The following is a 16,203-nucleotide window of genomic DNA, read 5'->3' on the forward strand; positions in this document are numbered from 1 at the left end:
AGGAAGACTCGTCCTTTGTCCTCCGTCTACTTACGGAATCATGACTTTATCCAGATGTGGATTTACGCGTATTCTGTATTATGGGTTGCAATCCAGTACCACGGTAATTATGTTGTTGCTCAGATTTCCGAGCTTTGGCTGTTGGGAGATTTTTCAACGTGGTTCCCGTGTCTCTTTGACACCTTCTGGGTTTTGAGCACTTCCTTGCTTTCTGCCACTACCAGCAGCTGACCTTTATGTTTTTCGAGTCCTGCTGTGCCGGGTACCTCTTTGTTGTGTTTCCCCCACAGAAATGTGCATCGTTATGCTGTTCTGTTAGACATGAGCTGGAAAGGGGGCAGCAAGGAGGGGAAGACTCTTGCTGTCCCCCAATATCCGTCCTCCCTTCCTCCAAAATGACAGAGGTCACCCAGGCGAGCCTATCTCCTGTAGCATTTTGTAGCCGGAGGTATCTGCTAACAGGCTTGTGTCGAGTGATTTGCACGAGAAGCAATGGAAGCCACGCCCAAGTTCTTGCCCTTAAAAAGATGGGGCGTGAAGGAGCTCCCTGGGCCCCCTCCTCCTTCCTGCGGCGCACAGATGGCGGGGGGGCCCCCAGCCGCCGTTTCCCGTTCGCTGTAGCCGCAAGGGCGCAGACCCGGGTCAGCGCAGGGCGTTCGGGCAGCTGAGCTGAGGCTCTCCCCCCACCTGTTCTCCATCTCTAGGAGTCTTTCTGGCACCGCAGCAGCACAACAAAGCAGACAGGCCGGAGCAGGCCTCCCCCGACAGGCGCAGGGGCCAGCGGCCTGGTGAACACAAGCCCAGGGCGGACGTGTGCTGGGATGAGACCCCCGCGCGGGCAGCGGTGAGCCTCCACCGGCCTCCAGGCCCGTTCAGAAGGCGGCTGGGCGGAGGGGGAGACTCAGAGCTTGGCCCGGGGCGGCCAGGTGAAGGTCTGGGGCCCAGCTCGTCACTGTCCGTGCAGGGTAAGTTGCCTTGGTTAGTTGCCAGAAGGGGTGTGGTTCCACTTTCACCTTTCCTTCCTTCTCTTTCCCTCTCACCCTACTCCCTTTAAATTATGACAAATGCTCAATGATCAGAAACCACGAAATGCTTGAGAAATAAAAAAAAAGCGAAGTGATATTCTGGACCCCTGGATAAGGATCAAGGAAAACTAACATTTACTGAGTTCCTACAATGTCGTAAACAGATTATAGTACTCTTCATAGCAATGTGCAAGACAAGTATTTTGTCTGTTAAAAGGGAAAAGGTGGTCAGAAGAGTTGAGTAACTTTCGTAAGGTTGCACAGCAGGAACTGAGCAGAACGAGGATTGGAGTCAAGGCTGCCCTATCCCCAGCTCTTTCTCTTACCTTGTCATCTCTGTCTCCGGGGGTGCTCAAGGCCTGTTGTACATTTTGTGTTTTGCTGGGTGACCCTGTTGTTTGGGGGTTATCTGTTGGAACTCAGCATGGGAGCCCTCTCATCTAGACGTCTCAGCTCCCCTTCCTTCTGGGCAGTTGTGATGGGCTCTCTCCCACTCGGACACTGGACCTTCATTGCTGTTGTGTTATGTGTCCCCCCGGCAGTCCTGGAGTCCGTCTGGGTTCTTCCCGAATCAGCACCTGTGAGATGTGTCTGGAACGGAGGGGAGAGCCGTCGGCAGAGCCCCTAAGCAGGAGCCACAGAATCACGGCCTGGTAGGGCAGACCCAGTTCAGGAGTTTTAGAAAAACATGGAGGATGCTAATGGGTGGTTTGGGTTTGGGTTTTGTGTTGTTGGCCCGATGATGGCTGCTCACGCCGTCTGGGTAGCCTGGTACCTGAGCAGACGTGCTTCGGAGCCAGACGGCACGGGGTCATCTCCAAACCTTGCTACTCTTCCAGTTATCTGTTTCCCCGTAACAAACTGTCTTGAAGCACAGTGGCAACCATTGTATTATACGCATGATTTCCTGGGACGAGAATTCAGACTTGGCTGGATGATTCTCGTGCCCACATGTGGTATTCAGCCGCAACTGAGCGGGTCTGAAGGGTCCAGGATGGTTTCACGCACACATCTGGAGCATTGCCGAGTTAGCGGGAAGGCTGGGTTCAGCTGGGCCCTTCTCTCTTTCCCTGTGATCTCAGGGCCTCCCCATTGGTCTTTCCAGCAGGGTGTCAGATTTCTCATATGGCAGCCGGCGCTCTAAGAGACCAAGATGTCAGTCTTCGCAAAGTCTGGGTCTGGGGGCGCCTGGGTGGCTCAGTCAGTTGAGCGACTGACCCCTTATGTCATGAGATGGAGCCCCGCGTCCTGCTCTTCGCTCAGCTTGGGGTCTGCTCTCTCCCTCTCCTACTGCCCCTCCCCTCACATGCTCTCTCTAAATAAATAAATACATAAATACATAATTAAAATCTTTAAAAAACAGTTTGGGCCTGCAACCCACCTACCACCCTTTTTGCTTGTCCTTGACTGTAGGTCAAGGCGGCCAGAGGCCAGTTTTAAGAGGAGGGGAAAGATTACGTTAAATGTGTAGATCGCTTTGGGTAGTATAGACATTTTAACAATATTTGCTCTTCCAATCCACGAGCATGGAACGTCTTTCCTTTTTTTTGTGTCATCTTCAATTTCTTTCATCAGTATTTTATAATTTTCAGAGCACCAGCCTTTCACCTCTTTGGTTAGCCTTACTTCTAGGTATCTTATTGTTTCTGGTACAATTATAAATAGGATGGATACCTTAATTTCTCTTTCTGCTGCCAAAGGAAAAAGAGAGAGAGAGAGAGAGAGAGGCAAACCAAGAAACAACTCTAACTATAGAGAATGGAGGTGGGTGGGGGATGGGTGAAATAGGTGTTGAAGATGGGGGCGGGCACTTGTTTTTGTTTTGTGTTTTTTTTGAGATCTTATTTATTTATTTGAGAGAGAGTGAGGGAGAGAGTGAGACCATAGCGGGCAGAAGGAGAGGGAGAGACAGAAGCAGACTCTCCACTGAGCAGGGAGCCCGATGCGGGGCTCGATCCCAGGACCCTGAGATCATGACCCAAGCCAAAGGCAGAGGCTTAACCGACTGAGCCACCCAGGCGCCCCGAAAGGGGTGCACTTGTGATGAGCAGCGGGTGATGTACGGAGGTGCTGAATCACCAAATTGTACACCTGAAACTAACATTACACTCTATGTGAACTAACTGGAATTTAAATAAAAACAAAACAAAACAAAAAAACCAGAGGAGCGAAAAAAGACCTTATTGCCCCAATGGGCGGAGTGTCACAGTCTGGCCGTGTTTTACCCATCACCTTGTCCTTGGGCAAGTTTCTTAACTTCTTTGTGTCTCAGTTTTGTCACCTGGAACAGTGGAGACAACAACAACTCATCCAGTTGTCATGAGGATTATGTTCGAGAGTTTAGGTGAAGCACTCACGACACTGTCATGCTGTCTTACGTGCTGGTAAATGGGAGCTATTCTACTGTCATGGTTAAGGTCACCGGCTGTGGAGTCCGCCTGTGTGGGGTTCCCTTCTGCCGCTTGGTAACTGTGACCTTGAGCTGGTTACTTGACTTCCCTTTGCCTGCATTTTCTCCTCCGTGCCTACCACGTAGGACTATGTTATTAAAATTAAGTGAGACAATACACGGAAGCATTGGCCCGGAAGAAACCCCTACATGTTGTTTGGATGGTGGGAGTGGGTTCCCGAATCAGAGGACGCACACCTGCCTCACCCTGGGCTTCAGTGACCATAGGAGTCTCCAGGTTAATAACTTGGGCGCTCTTAAGGAAAGCGAGGGCAAGGTGGAGGGGCCATGTGACGCTGTTGGCTGTCGCGGGTCCTCCTGGTGGTAACCGTGAGCCAGGTACCAGGTGGGCGGGGTGGATGCTGCCCTGCTAAGGCGACGACGATCCCACAATGAACAGTGCAAAAGAGTCAACGTTGCCTGTTGTCTCTGGGCCTCAAGAAACATACCCATCCCGGACAGGGGAAGGCACATCTTTTCTACGTCCTGAAAAAGATCAGAAAGAAATCTCAGAACACAACCAGAATGAAGGAGCAAAAGTGTCAGGGGCTTTCAGGAAGGACGGGTACCGGGGAGTGCCACCTGGCCAACATTTGCGGGTTTTGCAGAGCCCAGGGAGTGGCTGGTGGCGTGGAGACTCTGGAAACGGCCCGATGGACTGACAGTTGGTAATCCCCACATCACAGAAGCCCGACGCAGCAACAGAAGGAGAAGGTGTCATCAAATCCCAGAGCTGGGAGGACTCCCAGAGGCCCGGCCAGGTGCATGAATAACTTCCACATTCTAGAACAGTGGTCATCAAGGTCTGCCTGCACCCCCCAGAGAAAAGCGGCCTCTTGTCTCTCTCGGTGGTTGGTTTTGTTTATGTTCATCTCTTCATTTAAGGAAAATCAGCTTTCCTGCAGTGTCTACCCACTGGTTCTAGTTCTGCTCTCTGGTAGCACAGAAACCAGTCTAATAACACCTACTAGTCTTCTAGACATTTTAAATCAATTTCCCAACCTCCTCTCCCCTTCTCTCCACCAGGACCAACAGCCCTAGCTCCTTCTGTTGTGTTTCAGTGATGTGATCTGAACTCTCTCCACCATCCTCCTGTTTCTTCTCTTGACCTTCTCTTTCAAGAAATAAAAGAAAGAGGTATCTGTGTGGCTCAGTCAGTTAAGCATCTGCCTTTGGCTTGGGTCATGATCCTGGGGTCCTGAGATCGAGTCCCGCATCGGGTTCCTTGCTTAGCAGGGAGCCTGCTTCTCCCTCTCCCTCTGCCTGCCACTCTCCCTGCTTGTGTTCTCTCTCTCTCTCTCAAATAAATAAATAAAATCTTAAAAAAAAAGAAATAAAATAAAATACCCCAGGTGCTCCACAGCCAGAAAAACAAAATCAGCTTTTAATTCGTAGGTGTTCCCTAGCCATTCTTTATCTCTGTACTAACACTGTATTAATTTTTGAAGATTTTATTTATTTATTTGAGAGAGAGAGAGAGAGAACGCAGAGGGGAGGGGTAGAGGGAGACAGAGAGAAAGTCCTAAGCAGATTCCATACCGAGTGGCCCATGACCCTGAGATCATGACCTGAGCCAAAACAAAGAGTCAGACACCCAGGCGCCCCTATGCTGACACTTTCTTACACAGTGTTTGAGGGTGCTACTTTGTTCCCATCTTGTGGTGGATTAAAAATGGCCACAGACTCTTTGCTGCTCTTTCCACCAAGAAATGGAGTCTTTTTCTCCACCCTTTGAATCTAGGCTGGCTTTTGGATTTGCTTTGGCCAATAGAACATGGCAGAGGTGAAGTTGTATGACTGCTAAGCCAGGTTCAAGAGACTCACTTTGGTCCTCTCGGGATTCTGCGCCAAGGCCGTCATGCGGAGAGGAAGTCCAGGACAGGAGAGCTGGGGAGAGACAGGCCCAGCTATCGGACACTCCAGCCCCGGCCACCCTGTACCCTCCCGCCAGAATGCATTTGCATGAGCTGGGCCCTGAGAGACCAACGTGAGAAGTGCCCTTGCAACCCACAGAATGATAAGAAATAATAAACTGTTGGTGTTTGAAGCTACGAAGTTTTGGGTGGTTTCCTGTATGATAGATGACTGACACACTGACCGTAGAAGCCACTTGATTGAGTGCTTTTGCTCCACACTTACCTGGAGGTTTTCTTCCCTTGCAATAGTGAAATATTTATCTCCTGGCCTTTGCTCGAAGCGTCCCCAGCGTAGAGCCACCAGCCATCGGGGGAGAGAGTCCCGCTGTCTTGTTGGGCCACCGGCTACACCACTGCAAAGAACGCATGCCCAGCATGGGAATGAGCGGCCCAAGCTAGGAAACTAAACCCCTGTGCTAAGGGACAATCGTCATAGGGAAACAGGATGTCTGACACTGACATCAAAGAATCGCGTGTTCTTCCGTGGCTGGTATCTCACCGCCTGACGTCGGGAGGAATTCAGTAAGCCAAAGGGAGACACAAGGGCATATGGAAGAGGCCAAGGGGTGGCCTCTCTGGGAACTCAAGAGAGGAACAAAATAACGTCTGTTTCCAAGAAGTTGTTTTGTTTCATTTTGGTTTTTAAGTATCTTTTTGGGGTCTTTGGATTCCCAAGTAGCGAGACATTAACCGAACTATGGAAATCAACTCACTTCAACAAACAATTCTGAGCCCCTTTCAAGGGTCACACCGCGTGCATGGGGTGAAGCAATAAACGCCACAAGCCCTCGAGGGGGTCAGTTCAGAGTTGCTCAGATCCAGAAGCCTTGGCTGCAAGGAGCAATGAATGTAAATATTTCAAGACGCTCACGGGAGCTGTGAAGTGACAGGACAGTATCTGTGATTTCTAGCGGCTACTGCTGATTCTACTGGAGTTTGTTGCCTACATTTATAATCGAAGATACTGCTAATTTTCAGGTAGTAATCAGACAAAATGAGGATTTGTTTTCACCATTCAAGTCCCCAGGCCCCAGAATGAGACCCCCTGTGTCCAGCCCAACAGCTAAAGGGAACAACTAAAGAGAAAGCAAGACAGTTGTTTCTAAATTGTCACAGCCCAGGCTTTCCCCCTTTGCCACACAAGAAGCGGAAATAGTCAACCTCTCTGGGGGAGCCGGAGCCCCAGAAGCCCCCAGGCCTCCTGGGATGGCTTCAGGATCCAGACTGCCAGGTGCTCAAGCACCGCTCCTCCCCGAGCCACCTGCCTCCGCGTCCCCTCACGGAGCCCATACCGATCCCTGTGCTCACGGGCCCCTCGCTGGCCCCCAAGTTCTGCTCCTGTGTTGCTTGGATTTGCAGTGGCTTTGGCTTGCTGTGGTATCTTCTTTTTCAAGGTCCGAAAAAACATTTTATTCGAAATAATTTCAAACTTACATTAAAGTTGCAAGAATGGTGCAAGGAACTCAGAATACTTTATGTTCACCAACGTTTGACAGTTTGTGTATTTGTTTTTCTCATTCTCTCTCTCTCTCTATGTATATATTAGAGGCATATATGTATGCATATGTACATATATTATATATACACATAATATTTTTTCTTTTTTTTTTAAATTTTATTTATTTATTCGACAGAGAGAGAGACAGCCAGCGAGAGAGGGAACACAAGCAGGGGGAGTGGGAGAGGAAGAAGCAGGCTCCCAGCAGAGGAGTCCGATGTGGGGCTCGATCCTATAACGCCGGGATCACGCCCTGAGCCGAAGGCAGACGCCCACACATGATATTTGTCTAAACAATTTGAGGGGAGTTTGCATACATCATGTCCCTTTACTCCTGAATACTTTACTGTGTATTTCCTAAATATGGGTATGCGCTTCTATTTCCACATTATGGTGATCAAATTGAAGAAATTTTTTTAAAGATTTATTATTTATTTGTTTATCTGAGAGAGAGAGCGCGAGCTTGAGCATGGGGGGAGGGGCAGGGGAAGAGGGTGAGCAAAAGCGGACTCCGTACTCACTGCTCTCAGCATGGAGCCCGACTCCGGGTTCGATCTCAGGACCCCGAGATCATGACCTGAGCTGGAACCAAGAGTCAGACAGCTCACTGACGACACCACTCAGGTGTCCCCGAATCGAAGACCTTGAACGTTGCCATATTACTTTTATCTCATCCGTAATACACATTCCAATTTCTGTAATTGACTCAGTAATGTTCTTCTTAGCGATCTTTTTCCCTATGCAGGATCCATCCAGGAATCAGTATTACACTTGGTTTCGTGCCTTTTTGGTCACCTTGATTCTGGAACAGTCCCTCAGTCTGTCTCTGTCTTTCTGGTCGTTAATACTTTTGAGGACTACAGACCAGATATTTTATAGAATATCCTTCACTTGGGGTTTCTGCAATATTTCCTCGTGACTGGATTTAGGTTGTGTGTGTTTGGCTGGAATAACACATGTTAGCCCTTCTTGTTAGGGAAGTCACGTCTGAAAGTTTGTGAAATTCATCGGCCCCTTGGTGATGAGTCATGATCACTTCCTTCATGTGTTGTCCGGGTTCTCCAGTGTGTTTTGACTTTTTTTCTCTTGTGATTAATAACTAAGGTGTAGGTAGAAATTTTGAGACTGTATAAATATTCTGTCCTTCATCAAACCCCCCCCCACTTGAATTTACATGCATTGATGAATCTTGCCTGAATTGATTCTTACTATGATGGTGGCAAGATGGTTACTTTTACAACTTCATTCCTTCCACATTTATTAGTCAGTATTTTTTTTAACTTTTTATTTAAATTCCAGTATCGTTCCCATACAGTGTTATATTTGTTTCAGGTGTACAGTATAGTGATTCGACACTTCCATACATCACCCAGGGCTCAACACAAGTGCCCGCCTTCATCCCCATCCTCTATTCCCCCATTCCCCACCCACCTCCCCTCTGGTAACCATCAGTTTGTTCTCTATAGTTCAGAGTCTCCATGGGGCGCCTGGGGGGCTCAGTGGGTTGAGCATCCAACTCTTGGTTTTGGTTCAGGTCTTGTATTCGGATCAGGTGTCATGATCTCAGGATCATGGGATCGAGCCCTGGGTTGGGTCCTGTATTGAACTTGGAGCTTGCTTCACATCTTCTCTCTCGCTCTCCCTCTACCCCCTCCCTCACCTGCACACACTTCCTCTTAAAAAAAAAAAAAAAAAGAGCCTCCATATTTATTAGTATTTATCTGCTTATCTGGGTTTTTTTTTTGTCACTATGGACTCATGGGTTTTTATTTTATTCAATGGACTATAATATACAACTCTCCTTGAAGGTTTGGTGTTTGAAATTTTGATGTCCCAGATTCTGCCAGCGGAAGGCTCATAGAGCTGATTCCTGTGTCTTTTTCACATACCTTCCATAATATTTTAAAAAGCACTTGCTTATTCTCTGGCACAGCGAGGTATTCCGGGCTCATCTTGTACTTTTCCTGCTGTAACTCTGGACTTCGCAATGTCTCTAAGCAGCCCTGACCAAGGAGCACAGAAAACAATGTTCAACAACAGTAATCATCAGGAAGTTTGCATTACAAGCACAATGAGAAGCCACCACAGTCACTAGAATGGCTAAATATAAAAGAATGACAATAAAAACCACGGATGAAGGTCCGGGTGGCTACAACACCCATTCACTGTTGCTGGACCCACTGTGGGAAAAAAATTGACAAGTTTCAAGTAAAGCTACACTTATAAAGTTTTATATTTACCATGTGACCTGGACATTTTGTTCCCACGTAGTAACCTAAACGGAATGAAAATGTACGTCCCCATAAAGACTTAACATGAATGTTCGTTGCCACTTTATTCATAGTAGCGAAAAGTTAGAAACAAGGCAAATGTCCATTAACAGGTGACTGGATCAGTAAATTGTGGCGTATCCGTGCCGTGGACTGATTTCTGCAAGAAGTAGAAATAAACTGCTGACACACATAGCAACGCAGATGAATCCCAAAGACGTGACGCCGAGTCTGTACTGTATGGTTCCATTTGTATGAGACTCTAAAGAAGGTAAATCTAAACTATGGAAATGAAAAGCAGGTAAGTGGTTGCTTGAAGCTGGTGGTGGACTGTGGGGCTTAACTGGGACGTGGGGAGAATGGGAAAGTCCTATATTATGATTGTGGGAGGGGGGTGGTTAGAAGGGTGCATGCATTTATCAAAATGAATCAAACCGTGTGCTTAAAGTGGATTCATTTTACTGTCGATCATTGCATTTTATTACATATAAATTGCATTTTATTGGATATAAGTTGCATTTCGGTAAAGTTGATGAAAAAACTATATAAAAAGGTATATTCAGAGAAGTGCCACTTTTTTCCCTAACCCTTTGACTTAGTGTTGGGCTGAAGGCCGACTTGTTTTTGCTTGTAAGACATGATTCTGTGAATCTCTGTAGGAAGTTTACTATTAACCACAATGGGAGGATTTACACGAAGGAAACCGGCAAATTTACAAACCAGGGCTGGCTGGCTGGCTTATTTATTTATATTTATTTATTCACTTATTTATTTATTTGCAGAGAACTGGTTTACCAGTTTCTGGTAAACCCCTGCCTTTATCTACCCTCCAACCCTCATCTCACTGGTTTCTGGTTTACTCTGCCTGTGTCTTTTTTTTTTTTTCTTTTTAAGATTTTATTTATTTATTTTAGAGAGAGAGAGAGAGAGAGTAAGAGCTGGGAGGGAACTGGGGAGGGACAGAGGGAGAAGCAGCCTCCCGCTGAGCGAGGAGCTCGACGCAGGACTTAATCCCAGGATCCTGAGATCACGACCTGAGCTAAAGTCAGATGCTTCACTGACTGAGCCACCCAGGCGCCCCTCCCTGTGTCGTTCTGTAAGCATCAGCAGAAATGTATTTGTTTTCTTATTTCCTCTTCTTTCTTACATAAAATGTCACGTATTGTATATGCCTTTTTTGCACTTTGCTTTTTTTCACTTAGCAATATGTCCAGGAAATCACTCCAGTTCAGTTCATAGAGATTGTTTTCATTCTTCTTCAGCTGCATAGAACTTCGTGGTGTGACTGTACTGTCGGTCATTCAGCCAGTCTCCTACTTCCGGGCATGTGAGTAGTTGTCAGTATTTTGCAGTTACATGTAATAAATAACTCATGCCTGCATAGTTTTGTGTTGTTAGAGGTATCTTTTTTTTTTTTTTTCTGAGAGAGAGAGAGACAGAGAGCACGGACGGGGGTGCAGAGGGGCAGAGAGAGAATCTTAAGCAGGCTCTACTCTCAGTGTAGAGCCTGATGGGGGGCTCAATCTCACGACTCTAAGATCACAACCTGAGCAGAGATCAAGAGTTGGACGCCCAACTGACTGAGCCCCCCAGGTGCCCCAGAGGTGTCTTTTGAATTTAAAATTCTAGAAGTGGGATTGCTGGGTCAAAACATACACGTTAAATATTGCCAACCTTCTCTCCATATTGTTGAACTTTGCATTTTTACTGGCAATGTATGAAAGTGCCTCTATCCCCACCACCTTGCCAACCATGTGTGTCGTTAAGCTTTCTTTTGTTTTTTTTTTTAAGATTTTATTTATTTATTTATTTATTTGACAGAGAGCGAGCACAAGCAGGGGTGCAGCAGAGGGAGAGGGAGAAGCAGACTCCCCGCTGAGCAGGCAGCCCCATGTGGGACTCGATCCCAGGACCCTGGGATCATAACCTGACCTGAAGGCAGATGCTTAACCAACTGAGCCATCCAGGCGCCCACACCCCACCCCCAAATCTGTTGCTAAGCTTTTGAATTTTTGCTAATTTGACAGATGAGGAATCGTATCTAAGTGTATTTTCAATTTACATTTCTATTGTAATGAGCAAAGTTGAACTTCTTTTCATGCAAAAGGGTGTGGTGCATACGCTTGCCCCCATTCTACAAAACCTCCCATTTGTAGGACCCTTTCTTGTCTGACCAAACCTTAGGGTCTTATTTCAAGTCACTGAGAGAGAATCTGATTGGCCCACCCATCTGTGAACTGGTTGCTACCGTGGGTGTATCCGGTTCTCATCTGCTGTCTCTTCCTGTCCTTGGCCAGGGGCTTGATGGTTGAGGGAATTCTCAGAAGGGAGTGTGGATTGAGTGTCACTATAAGCATGAGAGATGTCGAGTGACTATCAGTCCTGAAAATGTGTGGGAGACCAGATGGCCCTTTCTGATAAGGCTGCTACTGTCTGACAATTCTTTCATTCAATAGATATTTTTTAAATACCACTATGTGTAAAGCACTGATCAAATGGAGAAGGCAATTTTTTGTATTAAAAATATTATGGAACATGGCAAACATATACAAAAGTAGAAAAAATATATAACGAAACTCTGTGGACCCATCACCCAACTACAAGTATCCACTCGTTTCCAGCTTTGTTTTCATTCATACACCACACGCTTCCCTCCGGGTGGCTTTACATCTTTTCCTTTGTAAATATTTCAGCACAAATTTCCAAAAGATAAGGGCTCCTGACTATAAAAACATAACTACATTACCCTTGTCACACCTTAAAAATTAACAGTAATTGCCTAATAGCAAATATTCGCTCAGTTCAGGCTTGGGTGTTGGTTTCTTTTATAGTTTGTTCAAATCAAGACCCAAATAATGTCCATATATTATGATAGATTGATAGGTCTCTCAAGGTTCTTGTAATCCAAAACTTCTCCCCTTTGTCTCTTCCCCCCTTCACTCTTCTCTCTTTTCCTTTCAACTTCTATGTTGAGGAAACCAGGTCATTTGTCCTGGAGAGTTTCCCACTTTCAAGATTTTGCTCACTGCATGCCTCTGGTGTTATTTAAAATATACCTCCATCCCTTATATTTCTTTTAAATTCAGATTTTATTTATTTATTTTTCAGGACTCTTTCAGACAGACACACAACATCTGGTTGTCTCCCCTTTTGGGATGTCAGCAGTCATGTTCAATCCATTATTAGTTCTTTGGGGAATGCAGGGTGGTGATATTTTAATTCTACCATTCCTTCTTTATTAGCTGGAATATTTCTACAAAGAGAGACTTCTCATCTGCTATTTTGGTTATCTGTACTTACAGTTTCCATAGGAAAGGCAGGAGAAATGCTTCAGCAGTTTTCAACCCAGGATTTGGTTCCTAGAATGAAACATGCAAACTGAATCTGACATGCGTCCTGCCCTCTTGGAGCCTTCCTTCTGGTAGGGGGATAAGACATGTGGACAGAGTGATAAGAGAAGCCAGGAGAGGCTAAAGGCCCGCAGGGCCATGCTCCCTAAGAGGCAGAGCAGGTTGGGCTTCAGTTCTTCTGGCTGGAGGGCATCAGGGGGAGCTTGTACAAGTGGTAGGATTTCAGCTGAGCCTTGAAGGATGGGGGGACAGGAAGCGCCAGTTGCTCCCCAACATCTGTTCTCACCTTCTTCTTTGCCAGGGCTCATGGTCTTCCAGACATAAGATAACTTTTTATCCTCCCCTTGCAGTTTCACCCAGTCATACGACAAGACTTTGGTCAATGGGCTATTATGAGAAGAAGTGATCTGAACAATTCCCAGGTTATACCCTTAACGAGAGGGGGCAGACCTTTCCTGTCCCCTTCCTCCATCCTGCTGCTCACAAAGTAGATGACATGGGGCACCATCTTGGAACATGAGGTCCAGGAGGCCCCGTGCCGATGGCCAAGCAACAAGACAGAAGGAACCGACTGGATCCTGGATGTCCTCCTAGGAGCCACCATTCCAGCCCTGGACTGCAATCCAACTGTGACAAGAACAAGGAATAAACCTCTCCCCCTGATGGAGCAGCTGTGGAGATGGAAGTGCCAACCAGGGCCTCCCTTGGAACATCTGCTGTCTGCTGGTGCTAGGAAATAGTGGGGGAGGGAATCCAATTCAAAGAAGTGTAAGGCCGGGGGAATGTTTCGGTACTTTACACATGGAGGAGGAAGAGGAGAGAGCAACCAAAATAATCCCCCAAATTCTGTTAAAAGAAGGGTTACCTGGTATTTTTGAAAAGCATCCACTAGTCTTTCCCTGCAGTTTACTCGATGTGAGAATCAAGCAAAATGTGTTTGTTGCATTAATGATCACAGGCCTTCAACAAACGAAGTGTTTTCTCTACTATTTTCTGCATATTTTCCTAAATTATCTTGTAGGAGCTTTAGCATTCTTTTATTCACGTTCAGATTTCAAATTCACCTGAAGTTGGGTTTTGTGTATAGGAAAAAGTAAGGACAAAGTTTCAATTATTTTTAAAAACCATCCTTTTCCTTTTGCTCTACAACTTTGTCACAAATCAAAGGCATCGGGCAGTTCCTACTGAAACTGAACCTACAAATACCCTCTGACCCACTAAGTCCGTTCTAGACATACACCGAACAGAAATGCATTCCTATGTACATGCAAGGACACGTTGGAGCATGTTTATAACAGCACTAGTCCAAAGAGCCCAGTAGACAACACCCTTGTATTAAAATCATCAGACTTGCTGAGAGACTAGAACTTAATGGTTCCAACCTCTAAAAAGAAAAGATCATTATATAAGTGATAGAGACACTAGTTATCCCTACAATGACAATCATGTCACGATATAGGAATGTATCAGATTAACACATTGTACACCTTAAATTTGCCCAATGGGACATGTCCAATGTTATTTCCATTTCTTTAAGAGTTCGAAAAAACACAAAACCATAACAGCCCTAAAATGAAAACAGCCAAAATGTCTATCAGCAGTAGGATGAAAGAATCATGGTATATTCATGCAATAAAACAACACTCAGCTGCTAAGACATTTCAGCTGAACTATACACAATAACTGATACATTTCACAAAGATGTTGTGGAGTGAAAGAAGCCAAAAGTAAAATAATATAAACTATCTCAATTCTATTTATGTAAATTTTAGAAATGGGGGAAACTCACTTATGCTGTCAGGTTATCTCTGGGGAAGGGGAGTGGATAGTAACTGGGGGAGGGGGCACTGAGCACAGCTTCTGAGGTCCTATTAATGTTCTATTTCTTAATCTGGGTGGTGTTTGTGGATAACGCATTGACCCGTGTGTTCATAATGTTTGCAGTTTTTTTTTTTTTTAAGATTTTATTTATTTATTTGACAGAGAGAGAGACAGCCAGGGAGAGAGGAAGCACAAGCAGGGGGAGTGGGAGAGGAAGAAGCAGGCTCCCAGCAGAGGAGCCTGATGTGGGGCTCAATCCCAGAATGCCAGGATCACGCCCTGAGCCGAAGGCAGACAGTTAATGACTGCACCACCCAGGCGCCCCAATGTTTGCAGTCTTTAAATGTGTATCATACATCAATCTAAAGTTATTTTAGGAAAGAAGCTGGTCATTGTGTTACGTGGGAGTAGGGAAGTAAAGACCGGAAGTAAGACTGGAGACGGGCATGTGGAGCTGGCCTGCTTTGGTTTCAGAGTAGCTGTTGCATTTCTTTTCTTTTTTTTTTTTTTTTTAAAGATTTTATTTATTTATTTGACAGAGAGAAACAGCCAGCGAGAGAGGGCCTGATGCGGGGCTCGATCCCAGGACCCCTGGATCACACCCTGAGCCGAAGGCAAACGCTTAACGACTGAGCCACCCAGGCGCCCCGCAGTTGCATTTCTGTAGCAAATCACCAAAACATACAGGATGCTTGATATACATGCAAAGCAATGTATGATAGTTGATATAAAATGATGGCTAGAAGAGGGGCGCCTGGCTGGCTCAGTCAGAGGACCATGCAACTCTTGACCTCAGGGTTGTGAGTTTGAGCCCCACGTTGGGTGTAGAGATGATTTAAAAATAAAAGCTTTTTTAAAGAAGTGATGGCTAGAAGAGGACAATGAAGATAGTTTTCAGATTTCAGCAATTCTCATATACCACTGATGCTAAAATGTGCCATTATTTTAATAAACCACTTATAGGGGAAATGTGCTGCTAATTAAATATGAAACCACGCCTTAACAATGGTCCAAGGTGACACGTGAAATGGTCATCACAGTTTCTCGTTGCTTTGAGATTTCTTTCATTTGCTCCAAGGGATTTGACGGTTTACTTTCCTTGGGTTACCTTGTTGCGTGGCTTATGGTATTATGATGGACATTGCGTATGTTTTAGCTACAAAATGGACCACAACTTCATCTAGTTGTGGGTCTCTTCCTTTCTTAGGTCCCATAAGACTCTTGGTTGGGCTTTACAAGAGAATTGAGAATTTTGGCCATTGCTCCAGAGTGAGATTTTTGCTTTATTACTACCAATCTGTCCCCACCGCACTGCTTTGTTTCTCTGCCTGCCTGGGACTCCAAGAACCTTTTGTTTCAATGAGCAATCTCTGAAAAGACATTTTAAACATCAATTAAACTCATCCGCCATGATGCCAATGGAATAGCCACGGCCAAGTTCACACACGTGGAGGCAGTGACACAGCTGTTGCCCGGCCAACGGCGACTATGAGAGGCTTCGCAATCTCAGAGATGTTAAATGGGAAAAAATGTGCATCTTAGAATTGATGAATCAGAGTGTTGAAGGGAAAGGCAATGTCAGAAAATTACTATTTACAGAGTTAGAGGAAGTCTTACATACTTGCATAATTTGGGCTGAAAATAAGCAGTGATGTATTTCAAGGATCTAGAAGAAAATCAGGGAAGAGGTCAAAAGAAAATAACATAGTTTGCCTAAAATAAATATACTATGCTTGATGGAGGCCGGTCTTCATTAACTTGATGTGGAGAAGCATGGCTGGTCCCCTCTCCCCTTGGGAGGCAAGGTGGTATGATAAATTAGAGCAGTGGGGTGCTGGCAGATGTTTAGCAATGACTCTCTGGAAAAAATGTGC

At 45.7% G+C, this 16,203-nt stretch overlaps 1 long non-coding RNA gene across 2 annotated transcripts; it reads left to right on the plus strand.

Moving 5' to 3' along the window:
- The first annotated feature begins 424 nt into the window (after positions 1-424).
- Positions 425-14,252, plus strand: LOC103675495. 2 transcript variants are annotated; one of them, XR_005837943.1, is made up of 5 exons: positions 425-965; positions 9,272-9,459; positions 10,421-10,485; positions 12,461-12,579; positions 12,859-14,252. It is a non-coding gene; the product is annotated as an uncharacterized LOC103675495 (long non-coding RNA). The 2 variants fall into 2 exon arrangements; XR_005837941.1 differs by lacking the exon at positions 12,461-12,579.
- The last annotated feature ends 1,951 nt before the right edge of the window (positions 14,253-16,203 follow it).

This window comes from Ursus maritimus, unplaced genomic scaffold, assembly GCF_017311325.1.
Source record: "Ursus maritimus isolate PB19 unplaced genomic scaffold, ASM1731132v1 scaffold_26, whole genome shotgun sequence".
Lineage (NCBI taxonomy): Eukaryota > Metazoa > Chordata > Mammalia > Carnivora > Ursidae > Ursus > Ursus maritimus.